We start from the raw sequence: 7,870 nt of genomic DNA, 5'->3' as shown, positions 1-7,870 counted from the left end.
TTCTGATAAATCTTGTGTTTGAAATGTCCTGTTCTCTGCATCTAGCTTGAATCACTTGTAATGGCTTGTGCTTCAAGCCACATGACAGCCTTATTTGCTTTTTAGCTGGGATTTCTTTGAGAGCCATTAAATGCTTGAGCAGAGAAAAAAAATGGTATTATTGAACTCACTTGAATTGAGGACAGCATATTTTTCCATGCACAGTTCTCTCATCTTTTCCCAGCATTTAATTCTTCTTCATTCTCTCTCCCTCTCTCCCTCTCTCCCTCTCTCTCTCTCTCTCTCTCTCTCTCTCTCTCTCTCTCCCTCTCTCTCTCTCTCTCTCTCTCTTTCTCTCCCTCTCTCTCTCTCTTTGCTCCACTCCTAATGCTTAAGTGGCGTCATCCTTTGGAAATTGAATCGGTCCATTAGATCTCCCCATAGGCTTCTCTGTATCCGGTCCCATGGCTCTGACAGCAACAGAATTAAACAAGGAAAAATAATGCAAAAAAAAAAAAAATGTTTTTTAAAGCAGCAATTCATCTGGCTCTAGCTTGAAATAGATTTCACTATTTAAGTTTTTTTTTTTTTTTGAGATTATGATTAGTGTTTTTTCTGTTTTTGTTCATTCTTTGGCCCATTTAAAAATGTGCAGAGATACTTTAAGATGCAAGCTGCTTATTTCACATGGATATTAAACTATTTGGTATTAAATGATGGTATTGAATATTGTAGAGGTGATTCCTTGAACAATGGTCATTCCTTTGTCATTTTTGAATCAGAGGGACAGTGCAAGTGTCGTGTAAGTGTTGTAACATCAAGAATGGATATTTGTGGACTGTGCATCTTTTACTAACAAACTGCATATGGGTGAATGGAAACGAGTAGTTTTTGTGTAGGATGGGGAGTGGACTGGTACATTATACTGTGCATGTAGGGGGCATTCCTCTCTGCTGCTGTATAGGAACAAAGATGCATGTAAAATCAGCAAACATAAGTTTTTGTTGTGCAGGCTAAGATCTTTCCCTGCACAACAAGATTTATGTTGAGGCCTGTTCCACACTTACGAGACCATCCACATGAAACTCTCGTAGATAGTTTTCTAAGCTGTTGCCATTGGCTTGAAACATTATTGAGAGATCTCTATCCCCGTGCATGCAGTACACCCCCAGTAACAGACAGGACATACCAGTGACATGATCACTTGCGTTTCCACCATGAAATAGATCATTTGTGTTTTTTCTAGCACCCTGATCATCTCTGTTACTGTGTTTATGGCATCTAAACCTATGGTTATACATATTAACCCATGCTTTACTAGAGACAAATGAATACTAATTATTTTATTAAAGTTAAAAAAAAGTTTTTGGTTTTTTTAATATATAAAAATCAAAATTAGTTTCAAATACAGCCCAATTGTATAGAGTGGTAAATACCCAAATGTAAGCTAGGTGGGCACACAAGAGGGTAGTCAGATATAAGCCAGAAATAATAATCAAAAACTAAGTAATATATATTTATTATCTAAACCATTACATCCTTTCTTATAGCAAAACAAAATATCAAAATTAGTAAACATAAAACAGAAGTGAGTAAACAAATGTATATCAGTATCCAGTTATTATAACTAACAGTTTACTTTTTCTCTTAATTTTTTTTTATAACAATGTAAGGGGTTTCCCTTGCATGTCATGAATTGAAGTACAAACATGCCCTAAAGGCATGTCAGCAATAAATCTATTTACAGTTACAGATTGGAAAAATCCAACAATCTTTGACTATCACATGGAAAATTTGAGGTCCATCATTGCACAACTGAAATTGTCATGTCGTCATCATCATCATCATCATTTATTAATATAGCGCCACTAATTCCGCAGCGCTGTACAGAGAATTCACATCAGTCCCTGCCCCATTGGAGCTTACAGTCTAATTCCCTAACACACACACACTGGTGTTAATTTTGCCAGAAGCCAATTAATCTACCAGTATGTTTTTGGAGTGTGGGAGGAAACTGGAGCCCCCGGAGGAGACCCACGCAAACACCAAAGTCATTAGGTCTTAGGTTACTTTAAAGAGAATTACCACCTTCCAACTGGTGCAGTGAAAATCCCATTGCCTCACACTAGTACTTCATAGGGGTTCCCTTGCTTATTGCTCAATTCAACAATGTACCTGCTCTTACTATTAGTGAGGACCTCTGCAGACCAACACCTATAATGATCTTTATGTGTTGGGAGGGAGGAAACTGACACACAGCTAGAAATGAAAGCCAATTTTTTACTGGATGAGCGTTACAACAATCCAATCAGGAGTCGGCAGTAATTTTTAGAGACCATCAGATTCTCAGTTGCTTATATACCATTTACTATTTCTATATTACAGCAATAAAAGGGGATTTGCAAGAATCATTAATTTAGCAAAATGAATTGGAGTAGCAATAATACTCAATGTCAGGCAGCAGCTGCAAGGGCAAATAAAGTATTGACATGCATAAAAATGAGCATAGATACAAGGGAAGATAGTGTCATTTTGCCGCTGTATAAAATGTTGGTAAAACCTCATCTTGAATATGTAGTACAGTTCTGGCCACCACTCTCTAAAAAAGATATTTTGCAACTAGATAGGGTTCAAAGAAGGGCGGCAAAATTGATAAAGGGTATGGAGTCATTAAGTTATGAGGAAAGGTTAGCCAGTTTAGGTATGTTTACTTTAGAAAAGAGGCGTCTAAGGGGAGATATGATTACTATGTACAAATACATTAGGGGTCAATACAGAGAACTTTCATGGAAACTTTTTCCCCCAAGGACTATACACAGGACACGTGGTCACCCCCTAAGGTTAGAGGATAGGAAATATCACAACCAGCAAAGGAAGGGGTTCTTTACAGTAAGGGTAATCAAGATATGGAATTCACTGCTGGGGAAGGTTGTGATGGCAGATTTAAGAGATTTGTTTAAGAAAGGGTTAGACAAATTTTTAGCGGAAAAGTGTATCTAGGGATACGACCGTTAATTAAAATGAAGGTTAGTAGTGGATATAGGGTAAAATTAGGACTGCAATATTGGGTCTGGGGGGATTTTTCCGGATTGAAACAGATTGGCGGTTGCTTAAACTGGATCAATATCAAATATAAATGAGGGATCTCAGGAGATCCAAAATAGGTTGAACTTGATGGACTGGTGTCTTTTTTCAACCTCATCAACTATGTTACTATGTGATTACCTATCTCTTATATTTCAGTCGCTAGTAATATTTTCCCCACATACATTAACCTTTTACTTTTAATTTAAATTTTTGTTTTCACTTTTTCACCATTTCCTGGAACCTACTCCTTTGAGAACAATCTCCACAAATAGGTGCTCAAAGACCAATAGAGATATGTATTAATGTTTAAAATGTTCGATGTGATGCTAGTCATAAATGGTGTAATTTGTCATTCAAACAATCCTTGGAGTTTGGGCTAGTTAAAGTTACACACAAATTTAAAATTCCAATTTCCTGTTTGTTTGTTTGTTTGATTATTCATTTTGGAAGGAAACTTTGCTGTGCCTTTATTTTTTTTTAAATTAATGTCCTGATTTTTTCTCAAACCACGAACACCAGCCACAAAAAAAGTGAATCTTGACAGTGCACATTAAAAATGTTTAAACAAACTCTCCAGTCATTCCCACAGCAACTAAAAGAAATTCATCAAGAGAAATCATGTCACTGTGTTAACAACAACTTCATGTCAGTGGTAATGAATGAAATAAAGACATTCATCAAACTAAAACTCTCACCCAACTTCTAATAAAACTTCTCATAAATTTTTGAAAAAATGTAATATTGATAGGAATGATGTTGAAGAAGAAAAAGTTGGAATAATACATGGCTTGCCCTACAGTATTTCAACCTAAGCATAATCCACTGGCATATTGGCAGAAGAAACTTGACATTTGGCCAGAATGATTAAAAGCTGCCATGTTATAGAGAATTGTCTGAATGTGTGTTTAGCGCTGCTAGTGAAATTGTAGTTGAAAAATGCAGGACTGTTGACATTTGTGACAAGAACCCAACTATGCACAAGAGTCACAAGAACAGTAAGGCAAAGTCCGTTTTAGGCGCATCCAAAAAAAAACCCACTATCACGCATGTGTAGAAAACACCAAATCTGCCTGCATCTTGGACGCAATTAACACTTGCGACAGTACGGGAGAATGGGCGGAATGCGGAATTGTGAAGGCGTAACCATGTAAATACATCCTAGTCGCAGTGAGGCGCAGACGCAACACAGGGCTAAAGCTGTCCATCAGCAATTAGGTGGCGCAAGTGGTTAGCTAGCTGCAGGAACTGCTCGCAGCTCGATAGGGTATTACGAGTGGGACGGAACTGTGGTTGCTTGCCACTCGTAATACCCTACCAAGCTGCGGCACGCTCCCACTCCTACACTTCTTACACAGACTTTGCGTTCGACTCTAAATGAGGTCCTAAGTGTATCCAAAAATATTCTGTACCATGATAGATGTTTTCAAGTAGGATATAGATTCATAAGATATTAAGCGACATGTGCTCTTTTTTGTCATAATTGTTTCATTTTGCAGCAGAACCCACGTCAGACAGAGTATGCCAACTTGAACTCTTAAGAGGACATTTACGGCACACAAGGCTTCTAAGGCACAGTGCAATATCCTGACGGGTTACGGTACTTTGTGCTCCTAGTTCCCTGCCACAGTTTACTTATTTGCAGGACAAGATAGCTGCTCTAGCACTGGCTGATGGGAGATTTACCATGCGGACAATTCGGGGACTATGCCTAGCTTTGTTGACCTGTGCAAAATATATTTGTGGAGAGGCGTGCAGCCATTAGCACTCCGAAAAAAACACAGACATTTTTAAAACTGGGTGAGGTGAATTTTGAGCCACCATCTCACAGCAAATTTGAATCTGAAACGGTGAGTATGGAATGTCTAGGTTTTGATACCTCATTAATTTGCTGTGCGCATGCACAGAAATGGACTATATGTCAGACAACACAATTGTATACAGTTCGTCTTTGGGCACAAAGGACACTTACAACAGGCTATGATGTCATGGGCGGAACAGGGAGGGGAATGGGCAAATGCAAGTAGTCAATTTACAGTAAAGGTGTGCCAAGCTCGAGTGCACGCAGCAGCGCCCATTTCAATCTTAGGGCATCTCTAAGGTTTTATTCTATTGTATCACTTGCACCAGCTATAGGGCAGGTCTAAGTGCCAAGTGATAGTGATGGCGGTCTCAAATACATGCTAGAACATGTGTTTGCAATCAAGAGCAACTGTAAAAAAGACTTTTATGTGCCGTAGACATTAACAACATCATGAACAATGTATTTTTAGACAGGGTTTGGAGTTTGTTTGTTTTTAATTTTTTTTTAGATAACTAGAGATGCTCAGGCTCAGTTCCCCAAGAACCAAACACATCTGAACTTAGCAGATCCGAGTACCGCGCGCCCTCAGAATTGAGAACGAGGCAAAACTTCATCGTTACCTCGGATCTCGCAAGTTTTGGATTCTATAACTACCGCACTCCACGGCGATCCAGCGTCATTTCACAGAGGGACACAGAAGGGGTTGCACAGTTCTTGGCAGTCTGTAGAGCAGTTGGGCAGCGTCATAGGTAGAATAGAAAGAGGAGGGTAGCAGTGTTCTTCAAAGTCTCCAGTGACATTCAGGAGAGCTCCATTGCTCCATTGCTAACTGACATTGCTGAAATAGTAGGTCTGGCAAACTTGGTCTTCTAAATCTGCAGTTTTTGTTTGAAAGTGTATGAAAATAATATTATGACCTGTGAGGTGGTCAAAATTGACTGCAAATGACTTGAATTTAGTGTTATTGAGGTTAATAATAATGAAGGGTCGGGGGGCAAAAATATGTGATTTTATTTTTTTTATTTTTTTTTAAAAAAATCGAGATTTTAGAAAAAAATTCGGGATCCAAAACCAAAACACGCAAGGGTGGTTTTGCCAAAACCAAAACCAAAACACGAAGTTAATCCAGATCCAAAATGAAAACCAAAACCAGGGGTCAGTGAACATCTCTAATAGTAACTATATTATTAACACGTGACAATCACTGAATACATTTTTTTCCTGTACGTTCTGATGGGACTTTATATTGAACATATGTATTATACGTATTCAGCAGTGAGTTGTGTCTGTTTCAATACTGCCTTTTAAGAAGAGCGTATCTAACCATATTCAACAAGAGATGTTTCTTCACACATGCTTCTAGTTGAATACGGACACGTACATGCCTGAAGTATGGGCGTTTTTTAAAAAAAATGCAGAATACATTTGTTTTGCGAGCCTTAGTGAATGATGCCACATATGTTTATTTATGATTATGATTGCTTATTAATGCTCTGTAATTCATGAGAACTAAGAAATAATAGAGAGAAAATAGCTTAGTAATATTATTCAGTGAGTCTTGACAGATGCAAGCTTAAATTATGAATTAAGAAGTGGATTGTTGCTACTTTCGATCAGATGGAATGTGTGTTTTCACTGAATGCAGGATTGGTGCAGGAATATGCCTTGTATAATGCTGAAATAAAAGTTTATGATGTGGGGCAATCTATTTAAATGAGTTTCTAGGAGTACAAATTGCTTCTTTCCGCCAGCAAAACATCTTTAGTTTTACACATTCTTGGAGGTGGTTGGCCTATTCATTCATTGGGAAACTTTTCTACAAACCAGGTGAAAATTTAAGCAATTTCCAATTATCACCTTACTCCAAATAATGACATGAATAAGGCTCTAGCACATACTTGCCTACTTCTAAAAGGCAACTGTCCGGGAGGGGGTCCGTCGAGCGGGCTTGTCCACGCATGTGGAGCCGTTAGGCCCCGCCCCGGTCAATCTTAGACAATTTTGGCCAATCGCAGCAGAGGGCGGGGCCATGATGCAGCATTTAGCCCGTCTCCACTCTCTTCAACAACGGAGATGGCTGCATCTGGGATGTTTGCCTGCTATCTCGGGAGTCCGGGAGAACTCCCAAAAATTCGGGAGTCTCCCGTAGGCAACTATGTTCCAGCAGTATGTTATGAAATGTAATTAAGTGAGTGACCATCTCACACCAAATTGCGTGGCCTAAAAGTATAGTTATTAGGACTTTCAAGTAAGTTTCCCTTTACAATGCAGCGCCGCTTTAAATTTTATCGCCGAAGACGCTGAACCTGCGGGTGTTGAAGAACCCGCATGTTAATACATTTGCCCCTAGATGTTTCTACATTAATTTATATCTTTACTTTTTTTTACACATGACAAATGTATTTAAAAGCCTGTTTCTCACTTAATTTTTTCACAATTGTTTTTCCATAAACTAAAGGGTTAGTACACGGATATTAAAGTGTAAAAATCCTGATATTCTTATGTCTATCGCAAGCATGCTTAAATTGCTCTACTGTGTAAACCTCTACCACCTCTGATGGGAGGCTATTCCACTTATCCACTACATTTTTTGTGAAGTAGTTATTCCTCTGAACCTACTTCCAGTCTCAGTGCATGTCCTTGTGTGCTAATACTTCTCTTCCTTTGAAGAATGTTTCCCTCCCGTACCTTGTTAAAACCTTTGATATATTTGAAAGTTTCTATCATGTCCCCCGTTCTATTCTCTGCTCTAAACTAGACATATTAAGATCTTTCCATCTTTTAGTTTTGTGCTGTAGACCATGCACCATTTTAGTTGACTTACTTTGTACAGTCTCTAATGTTTTATATCCTTCTGGAGATATTAAGGACCTAACTACTCCTCCTGCACAGGTCTGACTCCTCAGACCATTACTGGCCAATGTTGCCGGTGAGCTGAGCACAGCTCAGCAGTTTCAGCTGCCCTGGTGACATTTAATGATAAATTGTGTTCCTGAAGATTTC

The sequence above is a fragment of the Mixophyes fleayi genome, chromosome 9 (genome assembly GCF_038048845.1).
Source record: "Mixophyes fleayi isolate aMixFle1 chromosome 9, aMixFle1.hap1, whole genome shotgun sequence".
In the NCBI taxonomy this organism is placed as follows: domain Eukaryota; kingdom Metazoa; phylum Chordata; class Amphibia; order Anura; family Limnodynastidae; genus Mixophyes; species Mixophyes fleayi.
This window is presented reverse-complemented; position numbering follows the sequence as displayed.